The sequence below is a fragment of the Anabrus simplex genome, chromosome 1 (assembly GCF_040414725.1).
Source record: "Anabrus simplex isolate iqAnaSimp1 chromosome 1, ASM4041472v1, whole genome shotgun sequence".
NCBI classification, from domain to species: domain Eukaryota; kingdom Metazoa; phylum Arthropoda; class Insecta; order Orthoptera; family Tettigoniidae; genus Anabrus; species Anabrus simplex.
In genome coordinates, this window is record NC_090265.1 from 1,550,504,597 (window position 1) to 1,550,521,275 (window position 16,679).

At 39.1% G+C, this 16,679-nt stretch overlaps 1 protein-coding gene across 2 annotated transcripts in view; it reads right to left on the reverse strand.

Annotated features, from left to right (window-relative positions):
• The window catches only part of LOC136880296 (zinc finger protein OZF), a 130,482-nt gene that overhangs the window by 80,117 nt on the left and 33,686 nt on the right, over window positions 1-16,679 (reverse strand). For both annotated transcript variants that reach the window (XM_068229139.1, XM_067153291.2), the window contains one exon: window positions 16,116-16,394. The gene's annotated coding sequence lies outside the window, so the exon portion shown is untranslated. The remainder of the gene's footprint in view (window positions 1-16,115; window positions 16,395-16,679) is intronic.

Below are 16,679 nucleotides of genomic sequence, written 5' to 3' on the forward strand. Positions count from 1 at the left end.
CCCCAAAAACTGCTGAGTGCGCACTAACGTAAGTGGCTTATACGGTGCGAGAGCCGCGTCAGCATTATTATTTTTATGTTTATTTTCTATACACTTGGCCATCTGGAGTTCCCACTTCGGGTACTTTCATTTCTAGCCAAGCCCTACAGGGTCTCTAAATTTGAGCGAAATCGGTGGTGACGAGTAGGGAATGCCCCCTTGTTAGTATGATATGCGCGGTATAAACGTGGGAACCAAGCTTTAGTTTGCATAAGGGAGAAGTGTTTGTATCGTTGTGTTTTCCCGACCATGGCGTCTCTTTCGAGAACATATAAAAGAGCATTGTGAGAAGACACGGAGGGCATTGAAAGACTGGTGGCGAGATAGAGTGCATCGCAAGGTTGCAGCAGTTAAACAAAGTGAGTGGTATAACAGACTGTGTTGGTCAGCTACATTTTGAGTAGCTTGTGGACAATAGTAGTTACACAGCACTAGGAAGAGTATTTGAATAAACTCTGATTGAGGAATTAGTGTCTAGATTTGAGTAGCAGTTCGTAATAAATAACTTCTTCATGTGAGGGTAACGTACCAGTTATTAGGAACTATACGGGACGGACTAAAAGCCCAGATAGAGGAAATACTCAATAGATTTCGGAGTCCTAACATGCAAGATATTAAACTAGGAGTGACGGGGTGCACAAACAGTCATATTAATTGTGTGTTTAAATTGCCTTTACTGGCAGTACATGAATCTAATGACAAAAGCTGATTAGGCACGTGACCTTCCTACAACCACCAGTATGGGCAGATGATCAGCTTTACAAACAAGATCTTCCCACACTTACCAGTACGGGCAGGCAATCAAGCTTTACAAATGAGACCTTCCCACAATTACCAGTACGGGCAGGCAATCAGCTTTACAAACCAGACCATCCTACAAACCAGGCGATCAAGAAAACGGCAACACAATGGACCATACCATGGAGCTGAACCGCAGACCTGCTGACCAAGACACTGTTAGCGCAAGGATGTGCTAAATCAAGCGATTCTGACTGAGGTACTCTCATGGCCCTGGCAGCAGCCCTGGTGCTGTGCTATAGCACCGTTGAGGTGGTGGGGGAAGGAGGGGAAGTGGCAGAGGAAGAACCACAGGTCGTCAGTCAGCGTGCAGCTTATGAAAACAATGTTATTTATGACAGTTCTGTGAACACATAAACACACAATTTATTCTGTACATACTTTGCGTTTGCCTTGATGTACATTTAGTACTTAAGTAGATTGTTGACATCGTTTTGCGGCAACTAATTTACCAATACTGGGTACAATCGATTTGGCAGTAGAAATTCTAAATACAGCCTCTAAGTCCTCATCATACACAGATTCAAAATTGAAAACATCTGTTCGCATGCATACGTTGTACCGAACATTGACATAAACTTTAAGGCAACTGCTTGAAGTTTTGGAAATTCTTGTGGTTGAACACCTTTGTAAAAGGACATTAAACCACCGCTGTACTGGTAGTACTTTAGAATTGCGTCGCACTCTAGTCTTATCAGCTCTGTTTGGAAATATGATGGTGATTTTTCAAGACGTGCTGAAAATGGGGTCATAAATATTTCAAGTTGAGGTGCCATATCATTCATTTCTTTGAATCGGGCATTGAGTTCAGAGTGCAAAGTCTATAACAACGTGTGATAGTCTCCAAGATTTTCGTAAGTAGACAAACGTAAGTTCCTGTACATGACGAAGGATGGTTTGTTTTGACAAGCTTATCGCCTCAAAGTGAGCCACAGCGCATGGACACAGTACTTCCGAGCACTCTATTAAACATTCTTTTACAAATCACCAGTAGTAAAGGGTCGCCCACTTTTTGCAATTTTCAGAGCAACAATAGCCCATAACGTGCTCAAATTGCGCCTACTAAAGTGTTGGGTTCAAGTATCTGTGGGTCAGGGAGATAAAACAATTAAAATAATTATCTTTGTGGTTTTTTTTTTGCAATAGGTCTTATGGCGACGATGAGATAGTAAAAAGCTAGGAATGTGAAGGAAGCGGCCGTGGCCTTAATTAAGGAACAGCCCCAGCATTTTCTTGGTTTGAAAATGGGAAAACACGGAAAACCATCTTCAGCGCTGCCAACAGTGGGGTTCGACACCACTATCTCCCGGATGCAAGCTCACAGCTGAGCGCCGCTAAACACGCCGCCAAGTCGTCCGATGTGTTTTCTTAGCAGCACATCTAAGTCTAATTCTAAACAGTTCTTAATAATACAAAACCAAAAACAAATACAAATCTCCTAAATTGCATGTAAAACAATTCCTAATGAGCGAGTTATTACCTATCTCTGAAGAACTTCGCAATTCCGATTTGAACTTAGCAATTTGACACACACAGAGAGAGAATGAGAATGAATATACTGTCTCTTACGTACACATGCAGCGACCACTGTGTGCTGTAGGTGGGGAAGGAGGGGAACGGTGCTGCTGAGTGCAGCGCTGGTGCGCCCCAGCACTAAGTGCTTGAGTTGGAAAGGCCTGTGCTAAATCCATGTAACCATGCCAATTGGAGAAGCCATGAGGTCGCAGTGTCACAGGTAAGTCTGAATAGATGTTTTTATTAGCATGAGAGAGGAATAGGCAACTTCGTTTTGTTTCTTTATATATAAATACTAGCTGATGTACACGTGCTTCGCTACGGAATTTTACATTGTATACAGAATTCTAGGTTAAGCAGTGTATGCGTTGCGAGGAAGATTGTATTAAATTGCATAGCTCTTAACGTTACTCTAGAAACGCGACGGGAAAGTCACCAAACGTCTTTTCTTATATGAAGACTGAGTTAGGGAATTTTCATTGTAATGGTAGGCAAGCAGGCGTACCATCAGTCACAATCAGGTTGGGGAGTTTTCATTATAATGGTAGACAATCACTATCTACCTGCATTTTTACATCCTCAGAACGACTGTCTTAGTGGTTTTCCCAACTGAAATAAACATATGTCATTACAATGATGTTAGTAGGAATGGCGTTATTAAATATAATGCTTTCATATGAAATACTCGATCAAATGAAAACCACACATTTACTCACTTTTAACGAACAGGTCTACGCTACTGATCTAACAGTCCAAAGTTCCAGACCTGGAATGACAGCCGTGATCCGTGAACACTCTTCGTCCTTTTTCGGCGGGGAGGGGGTCGAAAGTGGAGACTCCCACGGCAAAAACTATGCCCTTTTACTAATCTGTTTCTTAGGAGTACCCGATGAGTCGGAAAATCTTAATTCACTACACTGTCGGCGGAAAAAATCTATCTGACTTGGAGGCAAACTTTTCCTCCAAGCCAGAGGAGAAACCCCCTCTTCACTGGTAATTTGCAATAAAATGAATGTAGAATTTAATAAAAGTGAAGAGGAAGAAGCTTTTATTAAGAAACGGCTCTTTTCAGGGTTGAATTTTGAGTTACTTAGTGAATTGTGGTGCTATAATTTGGAATAGGCCTAAATTATTATTCTAGACTGGGCCATACTACTACTACTACTACTACTACTACTGAGTCTCTGCCTTAAGTGCGCACATTGCTCATTCAAAACAGCCCATCAGAGTAGGGATCGAATAGCTGGAATACTATAATGAACCAGTGTGTTAGGTACCAGCTGTATCAGAACAGGAATGAACAAGAGGAATGGCGTGCTGAAGAAGAAAGTTTTCTAACTCCCCAGCTATTTCCCGCCAATATTCGGTCAGGCTGTTAGACTCGGTACGCAGCAGTAGTCCCATCTATCAGAGTTGAGAGGCAGCATAAAAGACACAAGAACATTACAATAATGGTCAATGTAATGTTATTGTTGATCAATGTAATGCGCTTTCGATATTGTAGGCCTTCACGTTTAGTTTTCTTCCGACTCTGAAATATCACTCTTAACATAGTCGGTACGGTAAAACTGAATAAAACATAAATGATCAGAAATTGTATTCTCTATAATGTTTGTTATGCAATACTTTTTGATAGGACCAATAACACAGATATTTAAAAATGACATTTTAGGTGCCTTCCCCTAAACTACAATTTCATCCCGGGTGAATAAATTTGTTTATAGCTTAGACTGTAGTTTCTTATTCCCCGACTCTATACACCGATTTTCATTAAATTCTGTTAACCCATTTCCTCGTGGCTCGGCGTTGATATGGACTTAGCAACAAAAACACAAATTCATGAATATCTGTGTTATCATAGTCGCTACAGTAAAATGCATAAGACATACATGGTCAGAAATTTAATTTTATATAACTCTGGTTATGTAACCTTTATCGATACGACCACTAATAATATAAATATTGGAGAATTAAATTTTAGGCCTTCCCCTAAACTACCATTTCATTCAGCGTGAATAAAATTATTTACAGCCTAGATTGTAGTGGCTCATTCTCCGACTTTGTATACCGATTTTCATTAAATTCCTTTTAGCCGTTTTATAGTGATGCGTGTACATACATACATACATACATACATACATACAGACAGACAGACAGACAGACAGACAGACAGACAGACAGACAGACAGACAGACAGACAGACAGACAGAAATTATGGAAAAGTAAAAACTGCATTTCCTTGTTATTGGGGACATGACTGATACAGAAATACCATTCTTTTCAAATTCTGAGCAATGTACAGACAAAACTCTTATTTTATCTATATCTATATATATATAGATATAAAATGCCTAAAGGGCGGTAGGGTAATACGTTAGGACCAATGCATGTGTTATACAGCGCTATTAGTTTTGTGTGAATTTATGTGGATACGAGGGTAAAATATTCAATTACAGTTGTTTAATGTTTTGTTATCCAGTGATAAGCTTGTCTGAGAGCGATGTAGGGTAATTTTCAGAAGCTAAGGTCATTTGAGCCGGGCTGAGTGGCTCAGACGGTTAAGGCGCTGGCCTTCTAACCCCAACTTGGCAGGTTCGATCCTGGCTCAGTCCGGTGGTATTTGAAGGTGCTCAAATACGACAGCCCCGTGTCGGTAGATTTACTGGCACATAAAAGAACTCCTGCGGGACTAAATTCCGGCACCTCGGCGTCTCCGAAGACCTTAAAAAGTAGTTAGTGGGACGTAAAACAAATAACATTATTATTATTATTATTATTAAGGTCATTTGAAGATGAAGGATGGCAATACCTTCCAGGACGTTAAACGGGGAGCTTTTACTATGAGATAGTGGCATCATAAGGAATAGGTCTGCATGGAATGTTAGGATAAGCCATGTAAATTTCAGCTTTGCAGAGGGGGCAATGATGATTCTACCCAACATTGCACTTATAAGGGTTTTCCAAGTAATTCCGGCAAGCTAACACAGGCCTGAGCATGAGGCACGAACCCGGATCTATGGCATATTAAGATGAGAAGCACGAATTATGATACCCGATTTGTGAATAAATATTGAGGATTATTATTATTATTATTATTATTATTGAAAGTACGAGTCTGGGGGTTATTGGACCAGGCGCGACTTCACAAACAGTCATATTAATTGTGATGTTTCTAGCTGCCAAAGTGAGCCCATATGAAAGGTTATCTCCTCGAGTAAAAGGGGGAGAGTTTGATTTCTTGTGTACCCAGTTGAGCGTTGCCATGAGTTATGTCAAGCAGACGGGGTTTTTACATGAGAAGAGAAATATGCCAGACTTGTGAAGCTTAGCCATGAAGTAGCGAAGGACTGAATGTTTTATTTTGTATAAGCAGTTTGCAGGCATCCTAGCCTTTCTGCCAGCATATGGAGGTCATTGACATTGGTGGAGCCAGCTGGTCGAGGGCTCGAAACCATCTCTAATTACTCAAGACCAGTGTTTATTATGTATTTGTTTTCAGGTCCTGTTAAATATTGTGTAAATATGTTATTGATGTTGTTTTTAGTTTATGTTTTTGCTTGTCATTGTTGTCGACTGCATGTGGGATGAAGTCCGCAACCTTGCAGGGGAAGAGAGGTTTTATTCTTCATCTGTGTTTATGGGACTGTTCCCATAGTAGAGACAGTGATTTTTTGGGGGTAACAGGAAAGTCCTAAACAAGCGTATAGTGTATATTTGTGTTCCTAATGATTTGGGGAATAATTTTAACGTTACTTTTATTTAATGTGAAGTTGCTATATTTTAATCTCATGCACATGGATGTTTCATTTAAATGTGAATACTTAACCTATTCAGACTTATCTAAATATTCAGTGTAACATTTATGTAATTGGCACACGGATGCCAAGACTGATGATTTAAGACTTGTTTCGACGAGCAAGGTCCCGCTGCTACTTGATGGCAAACTACTATAAATTGTATTATAAATTTTGTTGTTTTATTTAAGTGGATCTGTTTCCCTTATTCAAGTTTTATGTTTTAGCGTATTAACTACTAGCTGATGTACACGAGCTTCACTACGAAATTCTATATTGTATACAGAATTCTAGGTTAGGTAGTGTACACGTTGTGAGCAAGATTGTTTTAAATTGCATAGTTCTTAACGTTACCCTAGAAACGCGACGGGGAATTCACCAAACATCTTTTCTCATATGAAGACTGGGTTAGAGAATTTTCAGGCCCGCTTGCCTACCATCAGTCACTATCAAGTTGGGTAGTTTCCATTATAATGGCAGACGCTCACTCTCCACCTGCCTTTTTACATCCTCAGAAAGACTGCCTTAGTGGTTTTCCCAACTGAAATGAACATAGGTCATTACAATGATGTCAGTAGGAATGGCGCAATAAAAAGCAAGGCTTTCATGTGAAATACTCGATCAAATGAAAACCCACAAATTTTCTCACTTTTAACGAACAGTACTACGCTGCCGATCTAACAATTCAAAGTTCCAGAGCTGGAATGACCAAGCCGCAGACAGCCGTGATCCGAGAGCACTCTGTCTTTTTTTTTTCATCGGCCTGGGGGGGAGGGGTCGAATAGTGGAGAGTCCTTTTTACTAATCTGTTTCCTAGGAGTACCCGAAGAGTCGGAAAATCTCAATTCACTACACTGGCGGTGGAAAAATCTACCTGACTTGGAGGCAATTTTTCCTCCAAGCCAGAGGAGAAACCCCCCCTCTTCACTGCTGATTTGGAATAAAATGAATGTAGAATTTTATAAAAGTGAAGAGGAAGAAGCTTTTCCTAAGAAACGGTTCTTTTCAGGGTTTAATTTTGAGTTTTTTAGTGAATTGTGGTGCTATAATTTGGTATAGTCCTAAATTGTAATTCTAGACCAGATCATCGAGGCGGTAAAGGCGTGCTCGGTTCGCCCGGAGGGACGTGGGTTCGAATCCCCGTCAGGAAGTTGTAAAATTTAAGAAACGAGATTTCCACTTCCGGAGGTGCATATGGCCCTGAGGTTCACTCAGCCTACACCAAAAATGAGTACCAGGTTAATTCCTGGGGGCAAAGGCGGCCGGGCGTAGAGCTAACCACTCTACCCCATCAAGTGCCGAGGTTAACAATGGTGGAAGCCTTTACCTTCCACTCCTCCGCGGGGCCTTCATGGCCTGTACGGAGGTGACTTTGCTTTTGCTTTGCTTTGCTTTGCTAGACCAGGTCATAGTACTACTACTACTACTACTACTAAGTGAGCCTCTGCCTTACGTGTGCATACTGCTCATTCAAAACAGCACGTCAGAGTAGGGATTGAATAGCTGGAATACTATGAGGAACCAGTGTGTTACGTACCAGCAATATCAGAAAATGAATGAACCAGAGGAATGGCATGCTAATGAAGAATGTTTTCTAACTCCCCATCTATTTCCCGCCAATATTCAGTCAGGCTATTACACTCGGTATGCGGCAGTAATCCCATCTATCGAAGTTGAGTGGTAGCGTAAGAAACAAAGAACATTACAACAACTTTTATTGTTCTACTTTAACAATGGTCAATGTAATATTATTCTTGATTGTTATGCGCTTACGATATTGTAGGCTTTCACATTTACTTTTCTTCCGACTCTGAAATACCACTCTTTTCATAGTCGGTATGGTAAAAATGAATAAAACATAAATGATTGGAAATGGTATTGTCTACAACTTTAGTACTTTTCGATAGGACCAATAACATAGGTATTTAAAAATTAAATTTTAGGTGCCTTCCCCTAAACTACAATTTCATTCAGGGCGATAAAAATTGTTTATAGCTTAGACTGTAGTTATTTCCCGACTCTATATATAGATTATCATTAAATTCTGTTAACCCATTTTCTCGTGTCTCGGCGTTGATATGGACTTAGGAACAAAAATACAAATTCATGAATATCTGTTATTATAGCCGGTATGGTAAAAATGTATGACATAAATGATCAGAAATTTAATTCTATATAAATTTAGTTATGTAGTATTTATCGATATGACCACTAATAATATAAATATTTGAGAATTAAAGTTTAGGCCTTCCCCTAAACTACCATTTCACCCAGCGTGAATAAAATGGTTTATAGCCTAGATTGTAGTGGCTCATCCCCCGACTGCACATGCAGGTTTTCTCGTGATGCGTGCACATACATACAGAAAGACAGAAATTACGGAAATGTTAAAAGTGCATTTCCTTGTTACTGTGGACGTGACAGACACAGAAATACCATTCTATTCAAATTCTGAGCAATGTACAGACAAAACTCGTATTTTATATATATATATTTCAAATCAATTTATTTCACTTGAATTTTCATTCTCTCATACAAGTGCAATTCCTCCCCTACTTACATCTTTAAGAAATCTTAGTTAGCGGTTCTTCGAGACTAAATTCTGGACGCTCTGTGGGCAATGCTGCTGAACTAGCCAGGGCAAAGGACAGGAAAATGGTATATTTTGGCTTATTACAGGGTGTCATATTTTTTTTTGTTATTTGTTTTACGTCGCACCGACACAGATAGATCTTTGGCGACGATGGGATAGGAAAGGCCTAGGAAGTGGAAGGAAGCGACCGTGGCCTTAATTAAGGTACAGGCCCGGCATTTGCCTGGTGTGAAAATGGGAAACCATGAAAAACCATCTTCAGGGCTGCCGACAGTGGGGCTCGAACCCACTATCTCCCGATTATTGGATATTGGCCGCACTTAAGCGACTGCAGCTATCGAGCTCGGTTATTTTGTTTTTATTGATCTATTTGTTTGCTGACCCAGTATGGTACAATACTGTGCAAATGTATTCAAGGAAGAGCTTTATGTGCCTAAATAGTTCACAGGCATAGGCAAGTCAATACAATTATTTGATGATGATGATGATGATGATGAATATAAGTAATGTAACTTTAAAGCTTTAAGTCTGTTGAAAACACTAATTATAACACTTAACATACCTGGTCAAAAAATATACGCTATTAAACAAAGAATAACATGTTTTGTTCTACAAGAACATCCTTAGATTCTATCAAATCACTGCAAATCAGCGCATATATGTTGAATAGTGTGTAATTTTTATTGTTGTGCTTGTAGTGTTATGTGTGTTATAATTAGTGTTTTCGACAGATTAAAAAATCTTTAAAGTTACATGAAGTAAGTCAACACCAGAAAATATGGCTTCTTTCTTAAAAACAATAAAAAATAAAATGTAATGGAAAGAAACAAACAACTGCAAGTCAAAGTTAAGTGATATACAGAAAGGTAGGAACATACAATAAGATAAATACAATGAAGGGGCTCCCATTTTCAAATAGATTTGGCTCTCATCAGTTCCAGTCTTCTACATCCATTTCTTCTCTAAGGGCTTAAGTTGACATATCAGCATCTTTCCAATATTTTTGTTTATCAGCATGACCTGAATCAATGCACTCAAGGCAGGAATGATGATCTTTCGATGGGAATGGATAACAATCATGAATTTACGAGCAAGTTGAATTTTTGTATGTGTATATGAAGCACAGAAAATAAGAGATGCACACAGAAGATGTGAAACATTTCCGATATTGTGTTGTTGATTTTTTCACCCTGAAGGCTGGTTGTAGTCCCAACAGTTTCATCATTACTTGTCCTAGAAAGCCTGGGCATCTCTGAGGAGGCATACTAGGGAAGAGAGGTACGGTTATCTCAAGTTAGGCAATCCCACACCATCAAGGAAATTCCTTCAATCTCGGGGAAGGTACAGGAAGCAAAGCTTTCTCCTGTCCTTCTTCACACCCTATCTCTTGTCAGGTGACCTCAGATTGAATCTGGATTTGTCACAAGAGTATGTGTCCCCACTGATCCTCAGTTTAATGTTAATGTTCATGTTCCTGTGTGAAATAAAGATGGCTTTTCCAGTGTTGTAACAGAAGTGCTGGTCTTCTGGCTGGTTTTCTAGAGGCTAAATTTGACTCAAAGAGCCTCCTTCTGACTTGTATTCTCACTCATAGCTACACTGTGGACCTGCATCAGACTACTACAAGCCATAACCATTGTAAGATACCGGTTTCTCAACACCTGTAGCCTCAAAAAGTGATTCTGCAAGGTAGAAGTGCACCCAGGACAGCCTGAACCAGGTTTTCTGTGCTAGGTACAATGATTCTGAAAACACTTCGCAGCCTGATGAATGATTTAAGAGACTTCATTCAAAACCTCTGCTACAGTGGTAGCTATGGCCATCACTCACCAATGGTACTGCTTTTGTTAAGTCCATGGGAGTTACAGGCAGGTTGAAGAGTTGTTTATGGTGCAGAAACCCTCAGTTATAATCTTCAGATACTGGCAAATCAGTGTCACAGGTACAAGAGCGATTACAATGTTGAAATAATATTTTTTCATAATTGGCACAAAATGAGTAAGAAATGTGTGGGTGCACTAACCATAGTCTGAATGGGTAACAATATTGCATTAAAAAGCCTTCTGTTGTCATTCACTGTTGCTTCTCCTTCAGTAATGTTCATAAAACACTAGCCAATCACTAAATGAGTAGGTTAATATCAAAAGTGGACATCTGTTGTTTTTATAATTTTTGTCCAGCAACACTATTTTGTTTTAATGTGTGCTCTTCGCAAACTTGCATTAACATTTATTTAAGTTACCTTAAAGAATCAACAACACTTTTTGCATTTTATCAACATCAATTATGTAAACTTATTTAGTGAAATTGAGCTTTAAAACGCAAACTTGTAGGTGTCCGCTTTTGATGTAAACTACCGTGCAGGTGTTGTTTTTGAAGCAATCTACGTCTCTTAGGTTCAGAAATGGGTTTTCAATAAAAAAATTCTTATTCAGAACTGGAAAAATTATATATTTATAATATAATATTGTGCCCTATAATGTTTTTGATTCCAGTCTGGCTAATGCCGAATTCGAACCAAGAACATCATAGTGACCCATACATCCAAGAAAAGATGTATGTACGGCACATGTCTTACCTTACAGGCGTATCCACAATCCGCAGCTCAGTAGAACATGAATCAGGGCATCAGGGTGAAAAATGAGGGCATAAAAGATAACTTAGGTGGATACAATATGATGCAGGGTAAGAGAAAAATCCTACAAAAAAAAATATCTAACAGAAAACATCGCTGCATTCAAAGTTTTACAATCAGGGATTTATTACATAAAAATACTATTTACAAATATAAGAGCTTTCAAATGTGACTAGGGTAAAGATAATGTTGAGCCGATGACTACCAGTTCACTGCCTTCACGAAACAGCTTTGCTGTAACAAGCATGGTAAAATTGTGTAAGTAATGAAATAAAGAGACAATGGATCTGCTGAAATACACATCTAACAGTAATCTCCCCATAAAATTTTACTATGCCTCGTACCATCGAACCCCGGTGCAAACAAATATAAACACATAATGTACAGTGCCCTGACCCGGTATCGATCCCTGGTCCAATGAAGAGCAAGGCGTTGAATAATCATATTTAAAAAAAAAAAAAAAAAAAAAAAAAAAAAAAAAAAAAAAAAAAAAAAAAAAAAAACAATATCAAAGGAACACAACCACCTTGTCCAAGGGGTCAATATCAAACGGTCAAGTGTTAAAATAAAGCACAAGAAACAGAACCAAAATCTCTCCTTGCGTCAAAACATCAAGGTCGTCCTCTCCCCTCTACACACTCGACAAGCTGCAGACAGCAATATAACCGAGTTTCAAGACTGTGACGTCAGGCACAACAACCCTCACCAGCAGTGCACTCGACAGGCAGCGGTCCACACAATTTATGAGCTCAGCTGACTGACTTGTAGCTGAGTGCTAAGAAACTTCGCTTTTCAAAGTACCTCACATAATCTGTCTGCTAAAGTGCTCTTTTAAATACACATGGGTTACACGCCCTCATCTCAATATCACCAGCAATACAACAAATCTCATTTCCGCCTCCAATGGGCTCATCCTTGATAATACAAAGGCACAATTCAGTAAGCTATAATCACATAGCCATAATAAGGCATCTCAAATGCATCTAATACACTCTTAATCTGTGCTGGGGCTCTCTCATATCAATTCATACAGTCAGCTACATGCATAATGCCCACATCTCTCAAACATACGGACTCGCTCACCCTGTCAGTAAAGCTAGGTGAGTTACGGGGTAAATCCTGATCTCAAATACACAACCTACATCTGCCGAGACACATGCCTAAACGCTACACAATAAACAGTGCCTGCCTGTCAGACTTACCTAACATGACCAAGGGAGTTCGACCTGACCCATGAAGATTACACGTACGCTAATATAATACTATCGGAATGAAATATAATCACACCAACAAGGAATATACAACCTACTACCTACCCTAATGTACGGGGTTCGAGCTTGAGGCCTAGCTCTTTATTACCAAGAATTTTCCTACCATAAACTAACCTGTTGGCTGACGGCCCCCCTGTTCCTATCTAAATTTAAATGACATGCTTGAAACAGAATTGGAAAGCTCTGACCTTATATAATTGATGACATGACGGAGCGGCTCTTCCTGTGGACCACTGAATTTACCACATCATGACAAACTGCGACGCTTACAGCAGATACCGGTGAACGATTGGAACCATTCTATCTTGCGTGAATCCTTCTTGCTGCTCCTTAGATGGTTGGAAGATGTCCCCTTCGACGTCGCGCTGATCAGGTACACCCAACGTTCCTGGGTCGATTCCCGATGTCGTGCCGGCTTCAGCTCCCGTTGTGGCTTCCTTGCAATGATGATGTAGAAGCTCGTTCTGGCTTGATGCAGGGGTAATTTCTGGCAGATTCAGCCGTGCTAGTTGTATGTGCAGCTCGAAGATAAAACGTTGTTCTAGGTGCCGACTCGCAGCATGACGACTTTGTTCAAGCAGCCTTACGGTCAGAGAATGAGGCTGACGTGCCAGGCGGCCTTGCATTTATAATCAGGTTGGCGTAGCCACGCCGCTTGATCGCGTGTAGGATACGCGCGCCCGCGACTCGAAGTTTCCCCGCACAAAGCACGTCAAGTACCCTACTTAACGAATGCATTTATAATTACAGCCATATTGCATATCAAAATTAAGCACAAATTATGCAGGTTGCAATTCTTGTATCAGATCCAATGCATCTCTTTCGTAACCAAAGATATTAATTTAATTCCTTCTTCCCTCCGAAAGTTAGTTTACCGGGATCCGGGGAGCGTCCCCAATCTTCATTAAGAGGCTTGGCTTGGGACATAAATCCCTTGAATGAGGCTCTGGAAATTTTCATAATGATGCTCTAGCTCTCTCCCCACGAGAACGCTTCTTCTGGAATCTTTTATGAAATAAACTATAAGACAATGACTTCCTTGGTGGTTTTAGGTAATACTAATAGTCCATGAACTGTATGGTTCAATATGGTGGAATGAGATGTTTTATACAATAATAATGAATTAAAAAACGAATTAGTTTTTCAAATTTATAAAAAAATTATAAAAAATGGTCATTCATAGCCACAGTTATGAATTAAAAAGTAAACAGCAATTTAAAATTATGGAAATCATGACACTACAAGATAATATTGCACTTCTTGTGAAAAAAAAAAAAAAAAAGGCATGTTACAACATATACTACTCAAAACATTTAAACTGTAAAACTAATCCTCCTTTAAACAGTCATTACAACGATGTTGTCATCACCCAACTCTTCTTGTATCTGAAAACATTCACATTCTTCATTCTGTGAACCTGAGGTATGAGAACTCTGGTCAAGTAGACCTTTGTACCACTTGAGATTTGTAAAGTTTTTCCAGTTTTTTCCAAAATGTTTTGAAAACAACTTGTCAACGTTAAGCTTTTCGTCTTTCACTGGTACTCCGATAGGAATATGAAGAGGATTTATGTCCTCTGGGGTGCAGTCTCCTTTACAAGTTAGTCTGTCCCTTCCTGTGTCATTGCTGCAAGCCATCTATCTCTCCTCTGACAGCCACTTTTCTGTTCTTGGTTTTCCGTAAGATTATATGTCTGCAAGAGGAAATCTTGAAGTGGAGCTGGCTTGCAGACTTCACACACGGTTTGGATTTTGATTTCCAGTCAGGTGGTGTCCAATCTCTTTCAATCAACTTGAGTGTTCCATACTGTTTAAAAACTGCATGATACTAGTATTCATTTTCTTCAGATGTCTTTCAATCAATCCAAATACTCTACCTGAAGGCAGAAAAGAGTGGCCAGTAGCAGGGTAGACTAGTTCCATTTTTGAGATGTTCTGGAAAGTGTGTGTTGCCAGCCACTTTGTACACATTGTTAAAATGTTTATGTTTTCATTTTGTCCAGAGCAATCATCTGCTACTAGACGAATGGAGTCACAACCTGAAAAATTGGCTGTGTTAATCTCGTTGAATACAATTGAAGCGACCTCATTGGAAGATTTTTTGGCCTAATTTTCTATCCAGGAATAAATGGATACATTATCATGATGCAAGGAGTCTGCTGACACACCCTTAACCAATGATAGATTGTAACAGTGCAGCTGCCTAGAATAGTAGGCAGTTTGGTCAGTAACCTTCGGAAGAACAAGGTTCTTCTGACAATCGAAAGACATAAGAAAACATCCTGGATAAAACATGCCTGTGCTTGTTTCTTGTGTAGCCGCAATTTAAATTTCAAACCAGCTTTTTCAGCCTCATCTTTCTCCATGAAAATTTTGTTTTCCAGTTCAAAAGAAAAAAAAGTCATGTGTAACCTTCTCATCCCTAGGTTTGTTTCCATTGTACATTCTTCATAGTACAGGTTACAACCCTGCCCTTCAGTGTGATTTGTGTGGATATATGTTTTATGCCAATATTGGTTGTTTAGTCTTCGTAAACACATCTATAAACTGAGTTGAACTGCTCACTTTATGCACGAAGAAATTATACATACTCGGATCGAGTTACAGCCGACGACGACATTCTTTATAGTTTACAAATGTTAAGTTCGGGCAGTAGATAAAAACAAGAACCTCTTTCTCTGAAATAATGTGATTTGCATGCTTTCAGACTGCAGATGAAATTGCTTCTCTGCTTCTCTCTTAGGACCAAACTTTGCTTCTTTATGATTTCCTTCTTTACTTTCGACTGGAACATGAGATTTACCATTGTTGAACCTCTTAAAGACCCCTATGACTCTGTGCTTAGTAATTCTCAATACATTCAAAAATGTGTGTCGACAAACTGTAATATGATTTCCAGCCTGGTTCATAATAGTGTACTCAAAGATCGTATATTTCCCTTCAAGCCTTTCCTTCTTTTTTCTTTTAGGATTGGGTGCCTTTGTGCGGCAGTATTTTAGAATGAAAGTGCCTTGTTTAGATATGTCAGATATGGAGTAAAAGGCTTCGTGGAAGTCCTTAATGTCATGCATTGTAAGTAATTTACACTGATAGCCAACCCTGTGGTCACATGCTGGGTACTGTGGAAGACCTTCGGTAGAATATCTAAACAAAGAAAACAAAACTGTAACTCGGCCTTAAAAGTGAAAAACCATCCTTTCCTTTAGTTCATGTCATTTTATGACTTATTTCACATTTATAACAAGATAAATATTACAAACGAACTGGATAAAAACAGCTGGGGTGCCTGTCTGCCTTGATTTCAATAACGACGTTCATTCACATGTATTCGAAAAAATTTTCAACCTGTTTGAAACGTTATTCAATGTTTCATTCGACTCCTAATATATTTATATCACATTTTTCTCCCACTAACTACTATCTCACGAAACAAAAAAAACAAGTGTATAGTAGCTTACAAACTAGCCTTACCTTCTCTTCTTTCCAATGTTCCTTTTCCACTTCCCAGCTTGAGATTTGTTTTTCCTTGCATTTTGTGGATCCACTGGCGAGATATTACGCTCCATTTTTTACACTTGCATTAAAATATAATATGTTTTTTTGATTTAAAAACACAAATATTTTAGGATATACAAGGATATTGTTCACCATCCAGTAATAAGGAGCAGCTATAACAGTTTTCTTGGTCACGTGATCGGAATGCCACACTACCATTGCTTCGTTAGTCAGATGTCCGCATTTGAAACTAACCTGCCATGAAATAAACAATGAACTAAAATGTTGCAATATCCATATTTCCGTCTGTACCACCATTGAGAAGAGCATGAAAGATACTATAAAAATAAACTTTAATCTGAATTTTGACTTTGGGGTCAGATGTTCGCCTTTGATATTAAGCTATTAGAAAAAGTATGGTAACTGTATTCAATGCAGTCTTTAATTGAACCTTTTACAAAAATATCAATTGTCATGCTTTTTTTTTTTTTTTTTTTTTCGGGAGGGCAGTGTATGTATGAAAACATAAACGTCCAATAC